The sequence below is a fragment of the Cherax quadricarinatus genome, chromosome 59 (assembly GCF_038502225.1).
Source record: "Cherax quadricarinatus isolate ZL_2023a chromosome 59, ASM3850222v1, whole genome shotgun sequence".
Classification (NCBI taxonomy): Eukaryota; Metazoa; Arthropoda; class Malacostraca; order Decapoda; family Parastacidae; genus Cherax; species Cherax quadricarinatus.
In genome coordinates, this window is record NC_091350.1 from 5,824,184 (window position 1) to 5,849,243 (window position 25,060).

Sequence of the window (25,060 nt, forward strand, 5' to 3'; positions counted from 1 at the left end):
GTAAACGCACTTAAAATATATTTAGTTGGGTTAGGCTAAAATAAATTGCTCTTGTTATAATAAGGTTAGGTAAGTTTTCTAAGATTCTTTTGGTGCAAAATTAAAATTTTTTACATTAACATTAATGAAAAAAATATATCTTTAAACGTATAAGAGAAAATTTCAGAAAGGACTTAATTTTAAATGAGTTCTTCCTAATTGACCAGTTTTACATATTCGGCACGACTATGGAAAATTTACTAGGGGTGTTACCTGTACGTACCTCAACATTACATACATACGAGTAATCTCATTGAGAGACAACAACTATATTGTTTACCGCAGTCACCCCGTGTAGACGTGAGAAAACTTAACCACTTCTGGTCACTGCAGGTGGCCCCCTCGACCCTCACAGTCTTATCCATATCTATCCGAGATCAGTATAAATTGGATAGCACCCCCAAGTACGGTGCTACTAATTAATTGTGGACTTGTACATAATCCCACCACTTACCAGATATTCTCTGGTGGTCACTTGATGTAGCTGGATCACTCATAACCTCTCCAATTACAACATATCTAACTGACCAGTATCAGTCTGCTATAACTAGAAGGGTTACTTAACTGTGGGTGATTGATGCTCATTATTTCCTCCATTCACCATCTCATTTCGATGTCCTGCTACACCGACACGGTTCTTATTCCAGCAGGACGAGGTATCCGTTGGTTTGTCCCGGTTTAGAAGTCGTGATTCCATAAAAACTTCACTATCCTCGAGACAGGAACAACGAGGTAAACATGTGCACACACACTCTGGGAATGGCAGCTCATATCGCTTCAACGATTCCTTAACTTAGTGTTATTATCACTGATTACATTACAATTCACAAGACGATTTAATGTCTCATAATTATTATACACATTAGAGGTCACTCCATTAAGATCTGAGACCGATGAGTGAGGATTAACTCACGGGTAATTTTCCCTGGACACATTCCATGGCGGCGCACCCGTCACCCCCGGTCCTACTATTATCCACTCATTTTACCACTTTATTACGGTGGTCACGTAAATCACGTTCCCTCACTCTTCACCAGGAACAGTTACGACACTTCCTATTAGGAAGTGAGGCCTATATTACTCCTTAGGCCGCCGTGAACGCCAATTTCCTGATCCCATGTTTTCACAGCCTCCTCACTACATTCAAAAAACTGCCGCCAACCCCTGCCCTGAGTCGACCTGTCCCCCCCCCCCCCCGCACATCCGCACAGGCGCAGGGCGAACCCGGTTGGTTCTATTCAAAATACAAATACATTTTGACCCAAATCAACACCTTAAACACTTATTAGGCACTATAGCTTCGGAAATTAATTTCCACAACGACATATATATATTTGCGGAATAATAAAGCACTGTTAGTGGATGGCCAGAAGCAGCCACTCAAGGTAGTTGATACATTTGCTTCTTACTCTGGAAGTTTATTTAGGTACAGGTCCACACAAGTAATTATACATATGTGTATCTTTCCTAGGATAACCCAACAAAGTCAAAGTAATTTATTTCCATTTGTAAACCTTATGTATAATCGCTGTTTAGATTAATTACATATTTAAAAAAATTCTCGCCTCACACACCTGTTGTCCTGTTCGCCTAACAAATTGGTACCTGGATGTTAATCGACTGGTGTGGGTCGCATCCTGGGGGACAAGATTGAGGACCCCAATGGAAATAAGTCAGTCCCTCGATGACGCACTGACTTTCATATTTTATTTTGCTCATAACTCGAGAACCCCTCATCTGATCGAATTCAGATTTTGAATGCTTGTGTATAATATCAAGAACAAGCTTCCAGGAACTACTGGTGTGTGCAGGTGCTTTATGACCAAAGTTTCTGAACCTATTCCCAGTATCCTGGAATAAGATACTATAAGATTGTGTTCGGGTTTTTAACCTGAGGAGGGTTAGCCACCCAATAAACTCAGGGAGTCATCGAAGACTCTTATTTCCACTGGGGTATTCAATCTTGTCCCTCAGGATTAAGTAAGTTTATTTAGGTGCAGGTTCACACAAATATAATTATACATAGTAACATATGAGTAAATTATCTAGGTTAACCCAAAATAGTCAGATTAAGTGACTTATTTCTGTTGGGGTCTTTGTAATATCTTACTATTTAAAGCATTGATGTAAGATGCAGTAGAAATCAGTCAAGATTATAACCTAAAAATTAATACAGTTAAGTAATTTAACTGCGTGAAAATAACTTGCAGTAAAAAGAGGTACAATAGAAATCAAGTGAGCTGAGTTACTTACATGAACATTAAATAGAGATGATCAGCAGACTTTCATTTGGGTACTCGTAAATATTCCGTTCCAGAGCGTGGTTTCCATCCGAGGACCTCTTTTGGGTTATGGGCCCAGCACGCTTCCCAAATACATCAGTATAGTCATTCACTAGTGGGAAATTATGCAAATTTGACCTAGAATAACTCAACAGCCAAACATTGTGATTCTGATGGAATTAAACATTATTTTGGAACCTTAGGCAAAAAAAAAAAAAAAGTTACTGTGAATGGTTAGTTTTTTTTTTTTTTAATCTAATATGCACTACTGTACTTTTCATAATTAGTTACACTAACTTCGAAACATTAACTTGGTGAGAATGTTTTTTTATAATAGTTCACACATATATAATTTTAAGCTTTTACCATGATTTTTATATTGTAAACTATGTAGAATTTTACCTATGAATATAGTTATTTGAATTTAATAGGTAAAATTCTACATAATTTGTTATATAGTCAAAGTTAAAATTTATGTAAGAGCCGTGTTACCGCTATATACATGGCTAATGAGGGGGAAAAAAAAAAGCCACGCTTTAACACACTGTCATCCTCAAAACCTTAAATAAATTTCTGAAGATTATAACATCGGCTGGGGTTGGTGGCGCAACCTTGTAATCCGGCGACTCGGAAGCCTAGGCCAGTGGACGGCTTGAGGTGAGGATCACTGGTGCAGGACTCCCCATGTTGAGTGGGCGTCCGCATTAAGCTTGGCATCAATATGGCCACTCTTGGGAAGTCGAGGGTGTCCAGGTTGTCTAAGGAGGTGTGAACCGGGCCAGGGGGGAAACCCAGCAGCCAAAAGCACCCGTGTCGAGCAGTAGTGGGATCGCGCCCGTGAGTGGGCGGCCTGTAGCAGCCTTGCCAATACAGGCGGACTTGGTCTTTTTAAATCAAACTTATTTTTTCCATTATTAACAGTAACTAGTTCAAAAAAAATAAAATAAAACACCACAAATAAAAAAAAAAATCACTGGAGGCAGTAGTTACCAGACCATTTTTTATTTGTTCATACATAAATTTTACAGGTTAAGATCTGTTATCCTACCTCACCTCATTTCAAAGCCCAGCTTTATCTAAGCCTCTTGGTGGCCCGGTGGCCTGGTGGCTAAAGCTCCCGCTTCACACACGGAGGGCCCGGGTTCGATTCCCGGCGGGTGGAAACATTCGACACGTTTCCTTACACCTCTTGTCCTGTTCACCTAGCAGCAAATAGGTACCTGGGTGTTAGTCGACTGGTGTGGGTCGCATCCTGGGGGACAAGATTAAGGACCCCAATGGAAATAAGTTAGACAGTCCTCGATGACGCACTGACTTTCTTGGGTTATCCTGGGTGGCTAACCCTCCGGGGTTAAAAATCCGAACGAAATCTTATCTTATCTTATCTTAATCTCTGAGGTATACTACCCCCCCCCCAGGATGCCACCCACAACAGTAGGCTAATACCTAAGAAATTATTCTGATGTTCTGCACCTTTTACTTTTTACGCTGTCTTCATGGTTCGATCCCCAGCAAGGGTGGAGACATTGGGCGTGTTTCCTTACACATGCTGACCTGTTCACCTAACAAGCAAGTAGGTACCTGGGTGTTAGTCGACTCGTGTGGGTCGCATCCTGGGGGGACAAGATTGAGGACTGCAATGGAAATAATAATAATATCTTTATTTTACTACAAGTACATGTACAGGGTATACAGTCTTAGCTGATAACAATGACATACTACTATATATAAAGTCCCTTGTTATGCTCCGCATTTCGGGCAAATTAGGTCAGTGTCCCAGAATGCGACCCACACCAGTCGACTAACACCCAGGTACCCATTTTACTGATGGGGAACATAGACAACAGGTGGAAAGAAACGTCCAATGTTCCTACTCTGGCTGGGAATCGAACCCAGGCCCTCGCCGTGTGAAGCGAGAGCGTTAACCATCAGAGCCCTCCATGACGCACTGCGATTCTTGGGTTATCCTGGGTGGCAAACCATTGGGAGTTAAAAATCCGAAAAAATCTTATGGCTGGAACAGTTCTGCGGCTGCAATAATACATTGTCGGGGACAGTTTTGTGGCTGGTACAATACCAGAGCTGGAACAGGACTATTTGACTTGTTTGGCTTATCTTAGGTAATTTGTAGTATGTCTATGACCCTTGTAGATTTAGCGCTTTTTTTATTACAAAAATAATTATACAATGATAATGGTACTTGTGCCTAAATACACTTACACATGTATCACTTGGCTTTTCCTCGTTTTATACTTCTCTGATTACTTGTAGTTCATTAAATAAATTTCCGAAGGTTGAATCGTCGGCTGGGGTTGGTGGCGCAACCTTGTAATCCGGCGACTCGGAAGCCTAGGCCAGTGGACGGCTTGAGGTGAGGATCACTGGTGCAGGACTCCCCATGTTGAGTGGGCGTCCGCATTAAGCTTGGCATCAATATGGCCACTCTTGGGAAGTCGAGGGTGTCCAGGTTGTCTAAGGAGGTGTGAACCGGGCCAGGGGGGAAACCCAGCAGCCAAAAGCACCCGTGTCGAGCAGTAGTGGGATTGCGCCCGTGAGTGGGCGGCCTGTAGCAGCCTTGCCAATACAGGCGGACTTGGCCTTTTTAAATCAGTTATTTTTTTTTCCATTAATACTAACTAGTTGAAAAAAAAAAAAGCACTAATAACAAATCACTAGAGGTAGTAGTTACCAGACTTTTTTTTTTTGGGGTTGTTCATACATAAATTTTACAGGTTAAGATCTGCTATCTTACCTCACCTCATTTCAAAGCCCAGCTTTATCTAAGCCTCTGAGGTATACTACCCCCCTCCCCAAGGACGCCACCCACAAGAGTAGGCTAATTGTTCTGATGTTCTGCTCCATTTATTTTTTACGCTGTCTTCATGGTTCGATCCCCGCCAAGGGTGGAGACATTGGGCGTGTTTCCTTACACCTGCTGACCTGTTCACCTAACAAGCAAGTAGGTACCTGGGTGTTAGTCGACTCGTGTGGGTCGCATCCTAGGGGGACAAGATTGAGGTCCGCAATGGAAATAAGATAATAGTCCCTCCATGACGCACTGCGTTTCTTGGGTTATCCTGGGTGGCAAACCCTTGGGAGTTAAAAATCCGTAAAAATCTTATGGCTGGAACAGTTCTGTGGCTGGAATAATACATTGTCGGGGACAGTATTGTGGCTGGTACAATACCAGAGCTGGAACAGGACCATTTGACTTGTTTGGCTTAGGTAATTTGTAGTATGTCTATGGAAAATTTTATAGGGGTTACCTGTATGTACCTCAACATCACATGCATAAGAGTAATCTCATTGGGAGACAACAACCATATTGTTTACCGTAGTCACCCCGTGTAGACGTGAGAAAACTTAACCACCCCTTGTCACTGCAGGTGGTCCCTTCGACCTCACAATCTTATCCATATTTATCCGAGTCCAGTATAAATTGGACAGCACCCACAAGTACGGCGCTACTAATTAATTGTGGACTGTATAGATTATATTAGTTTAACTGAATGAAGGGGGATATACGTTACACATGGATATATCCATCAAGGAAAAACACTTGTACATAATCCCACCACTTACCAGATAATCTCTGGTGGTCACTTGATGTAGCTGGATCACCCATAACCTATCCAATTACAACATACCTAACTGGCCAGTAACAGTCTGCCATAACTAGAAGGGTTACTTAACTGTGGGTGATTGATGCTCCTTATTTCCTCCATTCACTATCTCATTTCGATGTCCTGCTACACCCACACGGTTCTTATTCCAGCAGGACGAGGTATCCGTTGGTTTGTCTCGGTTTAGAAGTCGGGACTCCATAAAAACTTCACTAACCTCGGGACAGGAACCACGAGGTCTAACGTGTTCATTGGGAGTAAGGCGACTTATTTCACTTCACACATTCTCTTAACTTAGTGTTATTATCAGCGATTACGTTAATTCACAAGACGATTTAATGTCTCATAATTATTATACACATTAGAGGTCACTCCATTAAGATCTGAGACCGATGAGTGAGGATTAAATCACGGGTATTTTCCCCTGGACACACTCCATGGCGGTGCACCAGTCACCACCGGTCCCACCATTATTTACTAATTTTACCACTTTATTACGGTGGTCCCGTAAATCACATTCCCTCACTCTTTACCAGGAACAGTTACGACACTTCCTATTATGAAGTGAGGCCTATAATAATCCTTAGGCCGCCGTGGCCGCCAATTTCCTGGTCCCATGTTTTCACAGCCTCTTAACTCCATTCCAAACACTCCCGCTCCCTGATGCCCCGTCTCGACCTCTCCCTGCCCATCAGCGCAGGCGCAGAGCTTCCCTGTTGGTTCTAGTCCATTTTGAAATACATTTTTGACCCATATAGACACATTAAACACCTATTAGGCACTGTAGCTTCGGAAGATTAAAATATTTTCCACAATGTCTATGACCCTTGTAGATTTAGCGCTTTTTTTATTACAAAAATAATTATACAATGATAATTGTACTTGTGCCTAAATACACTTACACATGTATCACTTGGCTTTTCCTCGTTTTATACTTCTCTGATTACTTGTAGTTCATTAAATAAATTTCCGAAGGTTGTATCATCGGCTGGGGTTGGTGGCGCAACCTTGTAATCCGGCGACTCGGAAGCCTAGGCCAGTGGACGGCTTGAGGTGAGGATCACTGGTGCAGGACTCCCCATGTTGAGTGGGCGTCCGCATTAAGCTTGGCATCAATATGGCCACTCTTGGGAAGTCGAGGGTGTCCAGGTTGTCTAAGGAGGTGTGAACCGGGCCAGGGGGGAAACCCAGCAGCCAAAAGCACCCGTGTCGAGCAGTAGTGGGATCGCGCCCGTGAGTGGGCGGCCTGTAGCAGCCTTGCCAATACAGGCGGACTTGGCCTTTTTAAATCAAACCTTTTAAAGATCCATTTTTTTTTTCAGTTTCCAGCATCAGAAAGAATTCCCTTAGTAAGACGGATCAAATCTAATTTCCTCTTGATTCCCAAAGCGCTCTGCTACAATAATAATAATAATAATAATTCAAATTAATTGCCCTTAAACTAAGGTTATAAATATCTGGTAGAACGGATAGTTTTTTGTCTTTTGCCTAAAAAAACCCGTTTCCTTTTCATCTGAATGTACCACGTTATCTAATGCTCATAAAATTCCTAGCATTCCATTGAGAACTTTCACGGCGCGAATAACGGAGATAAAACACCTCAATTACTGGGAGCGCTTGAGGTTCCTAAACCTGTATTCCCTGGAACGCAGGAGGGAGAGATACACGATTATATACACCTGGAAAATCCTAGAGGGACTAGTACCGAACTTGCACAAGAAAATCACTCACTACGAAAGCAAAAGACTTGGCAGACGATGCACCATCCCCCCAATGAAAAGCAGGGGTGTCACTAGCACGTTAAGAGACCATACAATAAGTGTCAGGGGCCCGAGACTGTTCAACTGCCTCCCAGCACACATAAGGGGGATTACCAACAGACCCCTGGCAGTCTTCAAGCTGGCACTGGACAAGCACCTAAAGTCAGTTCCTGATCAGCCGGGCTGTGGCTCGTACGTTGGTTTGCGTGCAGCCAGCAGCAACAGCCTGGTTGATCAGGCTCTGATCCACCAGGAGGCCTGGTCACAGACCGGGCCGCGGGGGCGTTGACCCCCGGAACTCTTTCCAGGTAAACTCCAGATCATTTACTAGGCGATACTGTTACATAATTGGTTAACTTTTCAGACACCCTGTTATTGACATTATAGTGGTTTCAGATTTCCTGTATGGTTTGTTTGTACTGGACCTGTACTGGATTATGAGGCGATCCAAGATACGAAGTACAAAGTATTATTCATTGTGTAACCACATGCTTTAAACATAACAGACTTGCTAAACATTTCAAGATTACTGTTTTTCGATACATTACTGTCAGTATCGTATTACTCTTTATTTGTCTCAGTTCTGTTCCTATGACATCTTCGCTATACCTCTGACGGATTCAGAGAATTTTCCTTCTCCCTCAGCCCAGCCCTGGGCTAGGCTTTTGTGGCTGCCTGATCAACCACGTTGTTTGGCGTCTTCCTGGCCCAAATATCCATAACAATTTGGTTGATATGGCACTTGGAGAAAGTACTTGCCAGGTTTCCTCTTGAAGGTTTTTATAATTATTTTGGCTGTTCTTCTGTTATCGTCTGGTAAGATGTTAATAGTCTGGGAACACGGATGTCGATAGTGTTCTCTTATTGTCCTCATAACACTCATATTCTTCACTGGGTTAATTTTACATTTTCTGCCATCTGTTTCACTATCTTGGCTGGAACTATTCTGTGATTGAAACAATACAGAGGGTAAGGCAATACCGGGGCTAGAACAATGCACTGACTGGAACTGCTTTGGAACAATACCGTGGCTAAAAGAATACTGGGGCTGGAACAATACATTGACTGGAACATTATTATTAAAAATTCACAGCTAATGAATATATTTGAAACAATTGGAAAGACGTTTCAGTATTTCCTGGAACATTATTTTCCATAATCGTAACATGATCATGGTTCCGGACTGCTTGAAACAAATTAATGGTCAAGTGTAACATCGGAAAACTAGCGCCCCCGGGTGGGCTCGAACCACCAACCTTTCGGTTAACAGCCGAACGCGCTAACCAATTGTGCCACGGAGGCATACTTTTCATGATGTCTGAAGCTACGTAAAGTTAATTATCTTATAAGTATTATGCATATTTATTTATTTATTTAGAAATTTAGCATACAAACAGAGGTACAAAAAATACAGGTAAGAGCAGCATGCCAAAGCCACTTATATGCATAGCATTACGGGCTGGCTTAAAATTAACTTAAGATTAACTAAGCATATTTAAAAGTGTATTAATTGTAATAACCTTGTACCATCACTGAATCCTTAAACTTGTGTGCCATTTTGCATGATAGTGTAAAATGAGATGATGGTTAAGAAAAGTAGAATATTCAGTATCAAGGAGAAATCTTAGCATTTTTCCATGAAGCCCTTTTTATCTTTGAGGCTATGGGTCTCCTCCCTGAGGATATAGAAGAATGTGTACAACCAGTCAGTCTATGTTCAAGATCGATACAACCGTCCCTACTGTGGAGACCTGACAGCTTACCAAGAAACATAAAATCCTCCTATGGCAGGACACCAAAATCTTTGAGAAACTCGTGCACAGGAGACTATATTCATTTATAACGGCACAAAACATACTCAACCCCTGCCAATTTGGATTCAGGAAAAATAAAAGCACTAATGATGCAATTATAAAAATGCTAGATCTGCTTTACACAGCATTGGAAAATAAGGAATATCCACTAGGAATTTTTATTGACCTAAGAAAAGCTTTTGACAGTAGATCACGGCATCCTACTCCACAAACTTGACCATTATGGTACAAGAGGCCATGCGCTTGCATATTTCAAATCTTACCTTACTAATAGGTATGAGTATGTCACCATTAAAGACACAGCATCAACAACACGGCCACTTGATACTGGAGTTCCGCAGGGAAGTGTCCTTGGTCCCCTGCTCTTCCTCATATAGCTGTATAGTCCTTGTGGCTTAGCGCTTCTTTTTGATTATAATAATAATCTTCCTCATATACATCAATGATCTTCCAAACGTAACCCAACACCTGAACCCCATTCTCTTTGCTGGGCAAATTATGGTGATAATGAACTATTTACAGGTTTATGATTACTTTCGTAATGAGTTATGCAGACCTGAAATCGGTCACAAAAACAAGTTTATAGGTGATTTTGAATTATACTACCCATTTATTTTAGCATGGTATGATTGAATTTAGACAGGTTTAAGTGGTTATGAATTATTTATAATAGATAAAGTCAGGAATGGATGTGGTTAGTGTGTTATGAAATAGCTGGTTTGGGATAGGGATGAGTCAAGGGTTGAGGTTTGTTAATTAATACTGAAGAACCAGGATGGGCGAGTGTTAGAGCAGGTGAAGGTACGAGGTGTAATTTATCAAATGACATATAATACTGACAACATCTGGGTATATTTACTTTATAGATGTTTCACCATCTGGTGGCATTATCAATATTAATACAGGGACATAAATGGAAAACTGTAGATGAGGTAATCAGTCCATCAGCCTCGCAGAATTATATATAGAAGACAGCAAAGGATAAATAATCATTTCCTCACCCAAGGAGCAAGTGTTGAGGATCGTAGTCTAGATTAATTTGAACCACAGAGTTGCAGGTGATGGGGTAAGAGATGAACCCACATAAAAATTGTGAAATAAGACTTAGATAATACTACTAGGATATTTACCGAGGAGACTTTTCACTCTGAGGATATATTTCAGTGCAATACAAAAATGCGAGAATCAGCAGAAGTCAAGAGAGGGTGGGGGCTGCAACAGAGGGGTGGGGTCAATACTATAATTACAGTCTTGGTGTGGGAGTTAGTTTAATATCTTTATTATGCACCCCATACCCATCCTGTGGGCGGTAGTCAAAAGATTACAAAGGTACATAATGGGTCCAGGGACTGGACCCCAAAGTTATGATAGCTGAACAAGTTACAAAGGTAATGAACTCCAGGTAGATCTGGTCACAATCATGGCAAGTTACAAAGGTAATGAATCAGCCTCACTCCTATACATGGTTACAGTCATGAACAAATTACAAAGTAATGAGCCACTGATACGTCCACACCTGGTCACAATTGTAATGAGTTATAAATACAAATATTAAGTGAGTCATATACACACACACACACACACACACACACACACACACATGGTAATGCATTATTTACAGCTAGCAAGGTCAGGGTATTTCTTCAGAATGGTCTGTAATATACCACTGTGGATAAAATACTTTGCCATTTCTTGAACATTTCCGAGTGAGTTGTTTCTAAATTCATTAATTTGATCACACTCCAGTACATAATGACGCAAGGTGTGACAATAGTCCATCTTGCAAAGTTTACATTTCGTTTGGTCTACATCTGGTGGTGGTGATTTAACCTGCCATAGATACTTGTAACCCAGCCGGAGCCGGGCGGTAGTGACATCCAAGAGTCCGCTTATCTTGTTGGATGCACCATAGACATGTGGCTCGTCATGCATGATGGAATGATGATAGATGGACTGACTTGTGTCAGTCTCCCTAAGTCTTAAGTCAATAAAGTTCATTTGAAGTTCTTTTCGTATTATTGTTCTCAAACTGCTAACTGACAACCCAAGATTGTAATCTACCCCCTTTTTGAAAGCATACAGCTTAGCCAATTTATCAGTTCTATCGTGCATCTGAAGACCAATGTGAGATGGAATCCAGAGCATGTGCACTCTGACTCCACTGTCCACAATCTTACCATACCTATGTCTGGCTTCTGACACAAGCATGCCACAATTTATACTTAATGAGTTGAGAGCATTTATGGATGACAGAGAATCAGTTACAATTGAAGTGTCAACCTTAGATACATGGACGCATTTGAGTGCAAGGAGTATGGCAAACAGTTCTGTTTGAAGGGTAGAGGCACAGTTATTGATGCGTGCTCCAGTTTTTTTATGAGAGCCATCACTGTGTGTGACAACAGCAGCACTACCAGCTGCACCAGTGGACTGGTGAACAGAACCATCAACGTAAATAATTTGTGAAAGTGTTGTGTGTGACTAAGTTATCAATACAGCTTAAGGCATCATGTTTGGCTTCAGGACGAAGCTTTGGTTGTGATTTAAGAAGAGTTTTGGGAGGAAATGGAGGTGTGGGAAATATTTTCCAGAAATTCAGTATTTATATGTAAATAGATGGCCATACTGTATTTAATAATATTTGTCATAGAAAACGGAAAGCCTGCGTCTGCGCAGACGAGACACTCGCCATCTTGGTTTTGAATTGGATAGAACGTTAATATAATGGGAAGAATTTTTCGTGCTCTAGAGGTTAAAATTGGATTGACACCTCTCAAATAGGAGGCGAAATTGTTGAATGTGCATTCCTGCATAACTTGAGATATCAGACGACTGGACAAGACAGCTCCATGAACCTCAGATAAGCTCTCTAGATTTGTGTATAGTTCTGGCCAGTGTTTTCATAAATTTAGTTAGTGAGGTTTTTCTGAGTATGATACAACTTAATATCCAGTCAAATTGGTGAGTGATATTAAGATATATTTTCCTTCTGTTATGTATATGTGAATTTATATATAATCATTTTTTAATATACAGTCCACAAATTTATATATTTACCAGTATTCCTGGTGTATGTACATTTCATTTAATTAATAGGTCCAGAGCAACTTGTGGTTATAACAGTGGTAGGTATCGAAGGGGGACATTTTTTGCGACCTAGGTGTCCCAAATTCCTACTTGTCTATGTAACATTGATAAATAATAATTATCTTTGTTATCATTTACTGTTATGTACATAATTAGTTACATTCAGATAAATGCAATTTTCCACATACGTATTTGATTCACTCTTTTATTCCTTTTGCTTGTTTTCTTATTGTCATTAATTTTCATGCATTTGATATACCCATTTTGTTTAATTTCTTTTGTTAATTATTTTTCTAATAGTTAAGCTACTAAAAGTAAAATATTTTAAGTGTAAATAAGTCACTGACTTTTGGGTAATCCTAGCTGGTGATTTACACTGTTATTATTTAAGACAAAAAGTGTGAAAACTTACACTACACTACACTCACACTATGTCTGGCTTGTATATAATCAAGTAACCCATTCCAGTCTTCTATTGCGTTACAATTAAACATTCCAGTTGGAGTCCAATACTGGATTATCCTAGGCTATTTTTTTGTTACTGGTCGTATTTATATGGCTATGTTAAAGCATCAATAAGTTAACTTTATTAAACTAAGGTTACATTGACTATTGGGTTATCTTGGGCTAAATATACATATGTTCACTTTGTGACTATAATATCTGTTCGCCTTCAAGAACATTATAATTTTTGTTATATATCCATAGCCTAAACAGCAGACTCTTAATTACAGCATAACAGTTTTAGAGGGGAATTTTACTCTCATTAGTGAAAGTTTTTGCTTTCGTTGCTCATATATTTTTCTGTGAATTTAAAAGATTATAAAGACTACACACAAAATTTGATATACATGATCCATGTAATGGAGTAAAAGTAATTGTAGCAGAGCGTGGTTTCGATCCACGGACCTCTGGGTTATGGGCCCAGCACGCTTCCACTGCGCCACTCTGCTCCAGATTATTGATATTAAATGCCTTTAAAAAAATGTTTTCCAACGTTGTTTATAAGCAGTTAGGACAGTTTTGATTCAAATTCAAATTCAAAGTTCATTCTCTATAAAGATTACAATGTTGAATTTACAGAATTTGGTTGTTGTGTGGTTTACATGTAATTAAATAATGATTACAGATTGTACCACTAGAACGCTTAGCATGGCTAGGCATTTCGGGCAGACTTAGTTTAATTCTTTATTTTAAAATATTACAAATTATGAGGTAAGTTGGTATTATGGCTAAGTGACTAAATACTAGTTTGTGAGTTTAGCAATGTGAATGATTTTGTTTTGGCACAGTACATAGTTTCAGTATTTGGAGTATCATAGGATTCATTATTTTAAATTTGAGATTAATATTTCTGTTTATGGTCAAATGGGTGAGTGAAAGTGTGAACCACCAGGTGGTATTCGTGTAGTTAGTTGACGGGATGTATCAGGGAGATAAGATGTTTTCTAATGGTAGTTTTGAAGGTGATGTATGTGTCTGCAGTTCTAGAGTTCTCAGGTAGGGTGTTCCAGATTTTAGGGCCTTTGACATACATTGAATTTTTGTAAAGGTTTAGTCGTTAGTTAGTTTAATATGTTTATTATGCACCCCATACCCATCCTGTGGGCGGTAGTCAAAAGATTACAGAGGTACATAATGGGTCCAGGGACTGGGCCTCAAAGTTTTGATAGCTGAGCAAGTTACAGAGGTAATGAATTCACAATTTACAAAGGTAATGAACTCACAATTTACAAAGGTAATGAACTCCAGGTAGGTCTAGTCACAATCATGACAAGTTACAAAGGTATTTACAGATTACAGGGGTACACAATGGGTCCAGGGACCGGGCTCCAAAGTTTTGATGGCTGAACTAGGTACAAGGTAATGAACTCACAAGTTACAAAGGTAATGAACTCACAAGTTACAAAGGTAATGAATACTGTAAGAATGGTTACTTACGTTTATACATGGCTGCAATCATGAACAAATTTTAGAGTAATGAGCAATTCACACTTCCACACCCGGTCACAACTGTAGTGAGTTATTGGTGCAAATGTTGATTGCTGAGTCTCTCCGTCTCACACACACACACACACACACACATACAAATTCATACACACACACACATAAACACACACACACACACACACACACACACACACAAACTCATACACACACACGCACACACTCATACACACACACACACTCATACACACACACACTCATACTCACACACACACACACACACACACACACACACACACACACACACACACACACACACTCACACTCATACACACACACACACTCATACACACACACACTCAGACTCACACACACACACACACACACACACACACACACACACACACACACACACACACATGCACATATGTGGTAATGCTTTATTTACAGCTAGCAAAGTCAGGGTATTTCTCCAGAATGGTCTGTAATATACCACTGTGGATAAAATACTTAGCCATTTCTTGAACACTTCTGAGTGAGTTGTTTCTAAATTCATTAATTTTATCGCACTCCAGTACATAATGACGCAGGGTGTGACAATAATCCATCTGGCAAAGTTTACATTTCGTTTGGTCTACATCAGGTGGTGGTGATTTAACCTGCCAAAGATACTTGTAACCCAGCCGGAGCCGGGCGGTAGCGACATCCAAGAGTCTGCTTATTTTGTTGGATGCACCATAGACATGTGGCTCCTCCTGCATGATAGAATGATGATAGATGGACTCACTGGTGTCAATCTCCCTGAGCCTTAAGTCCATAAAATTCAGCTGAAGTTCTTTTCGTATTATTGTTCTCAAACTACTACCTGACAAGCCAAGATTGTAATCTACTCCCTCTTTGAAAGCATACAGCTTAGCCAATTTATCAGTTCTATCATGCATCTGAAGACCAATGTGAGATGGAATCCACAGCATGTGCACTCTGACTCCACTGTCCACAATCCTACCATACCTGTGTCTGGCTTCTGACACAAGCATGCCACAATTTATGCTTAATGAGTTGAGAGCATTTATGGATGACAGAGAATCAGTTACAATTAAACTGTCAATCTTTGATACATTGATGCATTTCAGTGCAAGGAGTATGGCAAACAGTTCTGTCTGAAGGGTAGAGGCCCAATTATTGATGCGTGCTCCAATTTCTTTAAGAGAGCCATCACTCTGTACGACAACAGCAGCACTACCAGCTGCACCAGTGGATTGGTGAACAGAACCATCAACGTAAATAATTTGCGAGAGTGTGTGCTGTGTGACTAAGTTATCAATACAGCTTAAGGCCTCATGTTTGGCTTCAAGGCGAAGTTTTGGTTGTGATTTAAGAAGTAGTTTGGGGGGAAATGGAGGAATGGTAGTTGGGAATGGGGTAATATTCCATGGAGCGGAGAAGTGCCGCTGTTGCCTTACTTGACATAGATCATGTATCTGATTCATGCGGAGGTCGGTTCCAGTTTTTTCGATCCATCTGGAGGAGTGTTCACCAGTGCTGAGGAAAGTTTGGAGGGCTTCTGTGCAGGGGTTTGAATGGGCTTGCCTGAGCATATTAACCCCAATTAGGATATTTCTTTCAGTAACACGATCTCTGATGCTTGGAATATCAAGTTCTTTTTGCATATTTAAAATTTTGGCAGTACGAGGGCATCCTAGGATGATCCTCATTGCTTCGTTCTGCAGTTTTTCCAGCCCTCCAAGCTTCCAGTCAGACACAAGAGCAAGTAGTGGCGCAGCATAATCAACCAATGATCTAATATAAGCAAGATACATCATTTTCACAATTTTAACATTAGCACCATACCTGGGGTGAAGCCCTGCCACAACTCTAAGTGCTCTTAGTCGTTCTTTGTATTGGCGACAAAGTCTTGTTACAACAGGTCCAAGTAGTGGAACCTCAAAGCCTAGATACCTGTATCTGCTTACATATTCTAGAAGAGACCCATCATGCAATTGGATCTGACGAACTGTGCCTCTCTGTCGAGGAGGACGCCTATTGAGTATCTTTGTTTTATCAGTAGAGATTATCAACCCCAGGTCCTGACACGAGGCTAGTACATGATTAAGAATGTTTTGGGTGTTGGAGAATCCGGTGGTGTGAATCATTATATCATCAGCAAAACTAATCACATAATTATGGGGCTGACTAGGCATAGCATTAAGTAATGCATTAATTAGAATAGGTTTAGTCGGACACGGGGAATGTCGTAGAGATGTTTGTGTCTGGTGTTATGCCTGTGGGTTCTGTCACAACTATCAAGAAAGCGTTTTAGGTCAAGGTTGATATTGGAGTTTAAGGTCCTGTAGATGTAGATTGCACAGTAGTAAGTGTGGATGTACTGAACAGGGAGTAAATTTAGATCTATGAAGAGTGGGGGGTTGTGTTGCCAGGGATGGGATTTAGTGATTATTCTTACTGCAGCTTTTTGTTGGGTTATTATTGGCTTTAGGTGTGTTGCTGCAGTTGATCCCCAAGCACAAATAGCATAGGTGAGGTATGGATAAATAAGCGAGTGGTATAGTGTGAGAAGGGCATTTTGCGGTACGTAGTATCGTATCTTGGAGAGGATCCCAAATGTTTTGGATACTTTTTTGGTTATGTGTTGGATATGGGTGCTGAAATTCAGGTTGTTGTCAAGGTATAGGCCTATGAAATTCCCCTCATTATGTCTGGTAATTAGAGTGTTGTCGATCTTAATGTTAATTTGTGCATCTCCTGCTCTGCTACCAAACATAATATAGTAGGTTTTGTCAGTGTTAAGCGTAAGTTTATTGGCTGTCATCCAAGTCGATATTTTGATCAGCTCCTCGTTAACAATGGTGTTGAGGGTGGCAAGATTAGGGTGAGAGATGACATAAGTCGTGTCGTCAGCAAAGAGAATGGGTTTCAGGTGTTGGGATACGTTTGGAAGATCATTGATGTATATGAGGAAGAGCAGGGGACCAAGGACACTTCCCTGCGGAACTCCAGTATCAAGTGGCCGTGTTGTTGATGCTGTGTCTTTAATGGTAACATACTGATACCTATTAGTAAGGTAAGATTTGAAATAAGCAAGCGCATGGCCTCTTATACCGTAATGGTCAAGTTTGTGGAGTAGGATGTCGTGGTCTACCGTGTCAAAAACTTTTCTTAGGTCAATAAAAATTCCTAGTGGATATTCCTTATTTTCCAATGCTGTGTAAAGCAGATCTAGCATTTTTATGATTGCATCATTAGTGCTTTTATTTTTCCTAAATCCAAATTGGCAGGGGTTGAGTATGTTTTGTGCTGTTATAAATGAATATAGTCTCCTGTGCACGAGTTTCTCAAAGATTTTGGATAGCAATGGTAAGTCTGATATTGGCCTATAGTTGCTTAAGTCTGTAGGGTCACCACCTTTATGTATTGGTGTAACCTTGCCATCTTGAGTAGTTTCGGGAAGGTGCTAGTTTCTAGTGACTTGTTAAAAAGTAATGAAATAGCATGCGAAAGGATATGGGCCGCTCGCTTGTACAGTAATGGTGGGACATTAGACAGATTCCCCAAGTTGTTTTTAAGTGATTTTATAATCTCGGTGACTTCCGAGGGCTCAGTTGGTGCAAGATAGAAGGAATTTGGGAAATTCTCATCTAGGTAGTCCCCAGCATGGGCACTGGTATGTGGGATTTTATTGGCGAGATTAGATCCTATGGTTGAGAAAAGTCGTTTATCTTGTTAGCTGTGTCAGTGGGATGTAGTGATGTTTCATTAGGTTTAGTTAGGACAATATTCTTGTTTTTTTTCAGTTTGTGGGTCCCTAGAATCTGAGAGTGTTTTCCAGGTCTTTTTTATATCTCCTCTAGTGTCTGTGAATCTACTGGAGTAGTATAGTTGTTTGGCTTTCTTTATTACTTTGGTGAGAACTGATGAATAGTGTTTAAGAATATCTTTGTGTATTAAGCCCTGTCTATATTGCTTTTCATATTGGTGTTTCTTGTCAATGGATTTCAGAATGGTGCTGGTTAGCCATGGGCAACCAAGCCGTTTGTTTGTGATTGTTTCGTTTTTATAGGACAATGTTTGTTGTATAGTCTAAGTAATTTGTTAAGAAAAATGTCTGTCCAGTATTGGGCCCCTACTTAAACAAGATGGGTCCTACACAGATGACAACAAGGAAATGAGTGAGCTACTCAAGTCCCAATATGACTCAGTTTTTAGCAAGCCGCTAACCAGACTGAGAGTCGAAGATCAAAATGAATTTTTTATGAGGGAGCCACAAAATTTGATTAACACAAGCCTATCCGATGTTATCCTGACGCCAAATGACTTCGAACAGGCGATAAATGACATGCCCATGCACTCTGCCCCAGGGCCAGACTCATGGAACTCTGTGTTCATCAAGAACTGCAAGAAGCCCCTATCACGAGCCTTTTCCATCCTATGGAGAGGGAGCATGGACACGGGGGTCGTCCCACAGTTACTAAAAACAACAGACATAGCCCCACTCCACAAAGGGGGCAGTAAAGCAACAGCAAAGAACTACAGACCAATAGCACTAACATCCCATATCATAAAAATCTTTGAAAGGGTCCTAAGAAGCAAGATCACCACGCATCTAGAAACCCATCAGTTACACAACCCAGGGCAACATGGGTTTAGAACAGGTCGCTCCTGTCTGTCTCAACTATTGGACCACTACGACAAGGTCCTAAATGCACTAGAAGACAAAAAGAATGCAGATGTAATATATACAGACTTTGCAAAAGCCTTCGACAAGTGTGACCATGGCGTAATAGCGCACAAAATGCGTGCTAAAGGAATAACAGGAAAAGTCGGTCGATGGATCTATAATTTCCTCACTAACAGAACACAGAGAGTAGTCGTCAACAGAGTAAAGTCCGAGGCAGCTACGGTGAAAAGCTCTGTTCCACAAGGCACAGTACTCGCTCCCATCTTGTTCCTCATCCTTATATCCGACATAGACAAGGATGTCAGCCACAGCACCGTGTCTTCCTTTGCAGATGACACCCGAATCTGCATGACAGTGTCTTCCATTGCAGACACTGCAAAGCTCCAGGCAGACATCAACCAAATCTTTCAGTGGGTTGCAGAAAACAATATGAAGTTCAACGATGAGAAATTTCAATTACTCAGATATGGTAAACATGAGGAAATTAAATCTTCATCAGAGTACAAAACAAATTCTGGCCACAAAATAGAGCGAAACACCAACGTCAAAGACCTGGGAGTGATCATGTCGGAGGATCTCACCTTCAAGGACCATAACATTGTATCAATCGCATCTGCTAGAAAAATGACAGGATGGATAATGAGAACCTTCAAAACTAGGGAGACCAAGCCCATGATGACACTCTTCAGGTCACTTGTTCTATCTAGGCTGGAATATTGCTGCACACTAACAGCACCTTTCAAGGCAGGTGAAATTGCCGACCTAGAAAATGTACAGAGAACTTTCACGGCGCGCATAACGGAGATAAAACACCTCAATTATTGGGAGCGCTTGAGGTTCCTAAACCTGTATTCCCTGGAACGCAGGAGGGAGAGATACATGATTATATACACCTGGAAAATCCTAGAGGGACTAGTACCGAACTTGCACACGAAAGTCACCCACTACGAAAGCAAAAGACTTGGCAGACGATGCACCATCCCCCCAATGAAAAGCAGGGGTGTCACTAGCACGTTAAGAGACCATACAATAAGTGTCAGGGGCCCGAGACTGTTCAACTGCCTCCCAGCACACATAAGGGGGATTACCAACAGACCCCTGGCAGTCTTCAAGCTGGCACTGGACAAGCACCTAAAGTCAGTTCCGGATCAGCCGGGCTGTGGCTCGTATGTTGGTTTGCGTGCAGCCAGCAGCAACAGCCTGGTTGATCAGGCTCTGATCCACCAGGAGGCCTGGTCTCAGACCGGGCCGCGGGGGCGTTGACCCCCGGAACTCTCTCCAGGTAAACTCCAGGTAAACTCCAGTCATCAATACCATTGGCCTTGGAGAATTCTGTAGGCCAGTCAACAATCTCTAGGTCAGCTGTGAACTTCCTTATTGAGGCCTCGTCATGGAGTCTAAATGAGACTTTGTTGTATTCAAGTGGTGGTTTACTAATGTTTATCAGGAGGAAGGTAGGGTAGTGGTCTGTAGGGCTATCTGTGATTATCCCTGATTTAAGGGGGGCTAGTATATTGGTCCATATGTGGTCTATTATGGTTGCACTTGTCTCAGTGAGCCTGGTTGGTTTAGTTATTGTTGGTATGAGAAGTGTGTTGTTCATATTGTTGATGAAATCAGTTACAGGCTGATCATCTAGTAAGCCAAGGTTGATGTTGAAGTCTCCAGCTAAGAGAAGGTGGTGCTTATTCATTTGTCTGTTTGTTATTAGTGACTTGAATTTCTCACTGAAATTTGGGATGTTTGTGTGAGGTATCCGGTAAATGGCACCGATTATTATAGGTGTCTTAAGGTTTTTTACAGTAAAATTAGCAAAAATGTATTCCCCATATTCATCACTAAAGCAAGTGGTGCTAATACAAGATAATTGGTTAGAGTAATAGATTGCAATACCACCCCCAACTTGGTTTGGTCTGCAGTTGTGAATTGCTGTGTATCCTGGTAGAGGGTAGATATCTATTGTGTCCTGCTTAAGCCAGGTCTCAGTAAGAATAATGCAGGAGAAGGGTGTCTTTAGTGATTCAAGGAGTGCCAGGAGGTCATCATAGTGTTTGCTTAAGGACCTGATGTTGTAGTTAAGTACTGATAGACTTTTAGCATTGTTTAGGATAGTGCTGCCTTGTGATGCTGTGTAATAAAGGCAGTTACTTTCCAATAGGTTTTGATTGGGTGTCAGATTATGGAGGTTTAGATCAGGGTCAACGTGATCAATCATCTTCTAGGTTTAAATTATGGTTATTTATATCCTGAGTTATGTGTTGAGTTCTAGTACTGATATCTGTAGTGGTGGGAAGTTTGGATAAGTATATAGCTAGAGTATTTTGGTCATATAGAGTATAGTCACTACTACACATAATGAAGTTGATGTTGTCTATGTGTTGTGCTGGAATGAACTAAAGTACAACTAGGTATAAACTAGTAATATAAAAATACAAATTTAAAATAGAACAAGACTCTCACTTGTAATTGCACTAAGGTCTAATATAATGACTTTTGTGGAGTCTATGTTTTGAGCTAGAATGAGCTATAGTACAACTAGATTTAATCTAATAATATAAAAATACAAATTAAAAATAGCACCAGTCTCTCACTAGTAATTGCACTATGGTCTAATATAATGAATTTGGTATTGACTATAGTACAACTGAGTTTAATCTAATAATATAAAAAAGGCACAAGACTCTCAGTTGTAATTGCACTAAGGTCTTATATAAGTTGTTTACAAGAATTAGAGTATAACTAGATTTAAATTGACAGGATAAAATACACAAGTTAAGGTAGCAAAAGAATAATAATAAAAAAAAATAATAAAAATGGCAATGACTTGGTTATATGTTAGTAAGATGGTAGACAGGATAGTATAAAATTTGTAGTTGAAAATACTAGTTGGTAAGTAAATGTATTTAGGTACAGGTACACAGAAATATAGTTGCACAAATTATCATACATAGTAACATGTGTACAAATATATAATTAGGCTTGCTGGGTACAGAAAATATAATTGGTATTAATGCTTACCATTTAATTACTGTAGATGGATCACACCACAACACCTGCCCAACACTTAGACCCTACACTGGCCAGCTAGAGATCTAAATGCAAAGACTAATGGTGCACTTCCCTGTGAGTGATGCATGCATCATTTATCTTCTGCCATTCACACATAATTGAGGTCCCGCAAATTTCCTGTCCCAATTCTTCAGCAGGGTACATTAGCACAGGTTCTTAATTACAAATTCAGGCCGAGAAACTCCAATTGGCCTTTGAGAATGCCTGATCACATTGCATGCACACTTCAGTTCAGTGTTCACACATTAAATTCAATATGGCGTTACTCCCCCCCCCCCCTGGCATAACTCCGCAGCTCTTCTGCACCCCCCTCACTCGAAATTTCTCGAAGGGTCCAAATAGCATCGCACTTTAATGCAGTTATTATATTCATATATATATATATATATATATATATATATATATATATATATATATATATATATATATATATTTATATATATATATATATATATATTTATATATATATATATATATATATATATATATATATATATATATATATATATATATATACACACACACAGTTGAAGGAGGGGTGTTAATGTTGCAGTTTAAAAACTGTAGTGTAAAGCACCCTTCTGGCAAGACAGTGATGGAGTGAATGATGGTGAAAGTTTTTCTTTTTCGGGCCACCCTGCCTTGGTGGGAATCGGCCAGTGTGATAATAAAAAATAATAAAATTATTATTTTTTTTTTTTTTTTTTTTTTTTTTTATTATCACACTGGCCGATTCCCACCAAGGCAGGGTGGCCCGAAAAAGAAAAACTTTCACCATCATTGACTCCATCACTGTCTTGCCAGAAGGGTGCTTTACACTACAGTTTTTAAACTGCAACATTAACACCCCTCCTTCAGAGTGCAGGCACTGTACTTCCCATCTCCAGGACTCAAGTCCGGCCTGCCGGTTTCCCTGAATCCCTTCATAAATGTTACTTTGCTCACACTCCAACAGCACGTCAAGTATTAAAAACCATTTGTCTCCATTCACTCCTATCAAACACGCTCACGCATGCCTGCTGGAAGTCCAAGCCCCTCGCACACAAAACCTCCTTTACCCCCTCCCTCCAACCCTTCCTAGGCCGACCCCTACCCCGCCTTCCTTCCACTACAGACTGATACACTCTTGAAGTCATTCTGTTTCGCTCCATTCTCTCTACATGTCCGAACCACCTCAACAACCCTTCCTCAGCCCTCTGGACAACAGTTTTGGTAATCCCGCACCTCCTCCTAACTTCCAAACTACGAATTCTCTGCATTATATTCACACCACACATTGCCCTCAGACATGACATCTCCACTGCCTCCAGCCTTCTCCTCGCTGCAACATTCATCACCCACGCTTCACACCCATATAAGAGCATTGGTAAAACTATACTCTCATACATTCCCCTCTTTGCCTCTAAGGACAAAGTTCTTTGTCTCCACAGACTCCTAAGTGCACCACTCACTCTTTTTCCCTCATCAATTCTATGATCCACCTCATCTTTCATAGACCCATCTGCTGACACGTCCACTCCCAAATATCTGAATACGTTCACCTCCTCCATACTCTCTCCCTCCAATCTGATATTCAATCTTTCATCACCTAATCTTTTTGTTATCCTCATAACCTTACTCTTTCCTGTATTCACCTTTAATTTTCTTCTTTTGCACACCCTACCAAATTCATCCACCAATCTCTGCAGCTTCTCTTCAGAATCTCCCAAAAGCACAGTGTCATCAGCAAAGAGCAGCTGTGACAACTCCCACTTTGTGTGTGATTCTTTATCTTTTAACTCCACGCCTCTTGCCAAGACCCTCGCATTTACTTCTCTTACAACCCCATCTATAAATATATTAAACAACCACGGTGACATCACACATCCTTGTCTAAGGCCTACTTTTACTGGGAAAAAATTTCCCTCTTTCCTACATACTCTAACTTGAGCCTCACTATCCTCGTAAAAACTCTTCACTGCTTTCAGTAACCTACCTCCTACACCATACACTTGCAACATCTGCCACATTGCCCCCCTATCCACCCTGTCATACGCCTTTTCCAAATCCATAAATGCCACAAAGACCTCTTTAGCCTTATCTAAATACTGTTCACTTATATGTTTCACTGTAAACACCTGGTCCACACACCCCCTACCTTTCCTAAAGCCTCCTTGTTCATCTGCTATCCTATTCTCCGTCTTACTCTTAATTCTTTCAATTATAACTCTACCATACACTTTACCAGGTACACTCAACAGACTTATCCCCCTATAATTTTTGCACTCTCTTTTATCCCCTTTGCCTTTATACAAAGGAACTATGCATGCTCTCTGCCAATCACTAGGTACCTTACCCTCTTCCATACATTTATTAAATAATTGCACCAACCACTCCAAAACTATATCCCCACCTGCTTTTAACATTTCTATCTTTATCCCATCAATCCCGGCTGCCTTACCCCCTTTCATTTTACCTACTGCCTCTCGAACTTCCCCCACACTCACAACTGGCTCTTCCTCACTCCTACAAGATGTTATTCCTCCTTGCCCTATACACGAAATCACAGCTTCCCTATCTTCATCAACATTTAACAATTCCTCAAAATATTCCCTCCATCTTCCCAATACCTCTAACTCTCCATTTAATAACTCTCCTCTCCTATTTTTAACTGACAAATCCATTTGTTCTCTAGGCTTTCTTAACTTGTTAATCTCACTCCATATATATATATATATATATATATATATATATATATATATAT

General features: G+C 40.5%; 1 protein-coding gene and 2 non-coding genes across 4 annotated transcripts in view; 1 reads left to right on the plus strand and 2 right to left on the minus strand.

Annotated features, from left to right (window-relative positions):
- The window catches only part of LOC128698752 (L-threonine 3-dehydrogenase-like), a gene marked incomplete at its 3' end in the record, with an annotated part of 60,478 nt that overhangs the window by 16,056 nt on the left and 19,362 nt on the right, over positions 1-25,060 (plus strand).
- On the minus strand, positions 8,933-9,006 carry TRNAN-GUU (transfer RNA asparagine (anticodon GUU)). Its single transcript has one exon. It is a non-coding gene; the product is annotated as a tRNA-Asn (tRNA).
- TRNAM-CAU (transfer RNA methionine (anticodon CAU)) lies at positions 13,487-13,558 on the minus strand. Its single transcript has one exon. It is a non-coding gene; the product is annotated as a tRNA-Met (tRNA).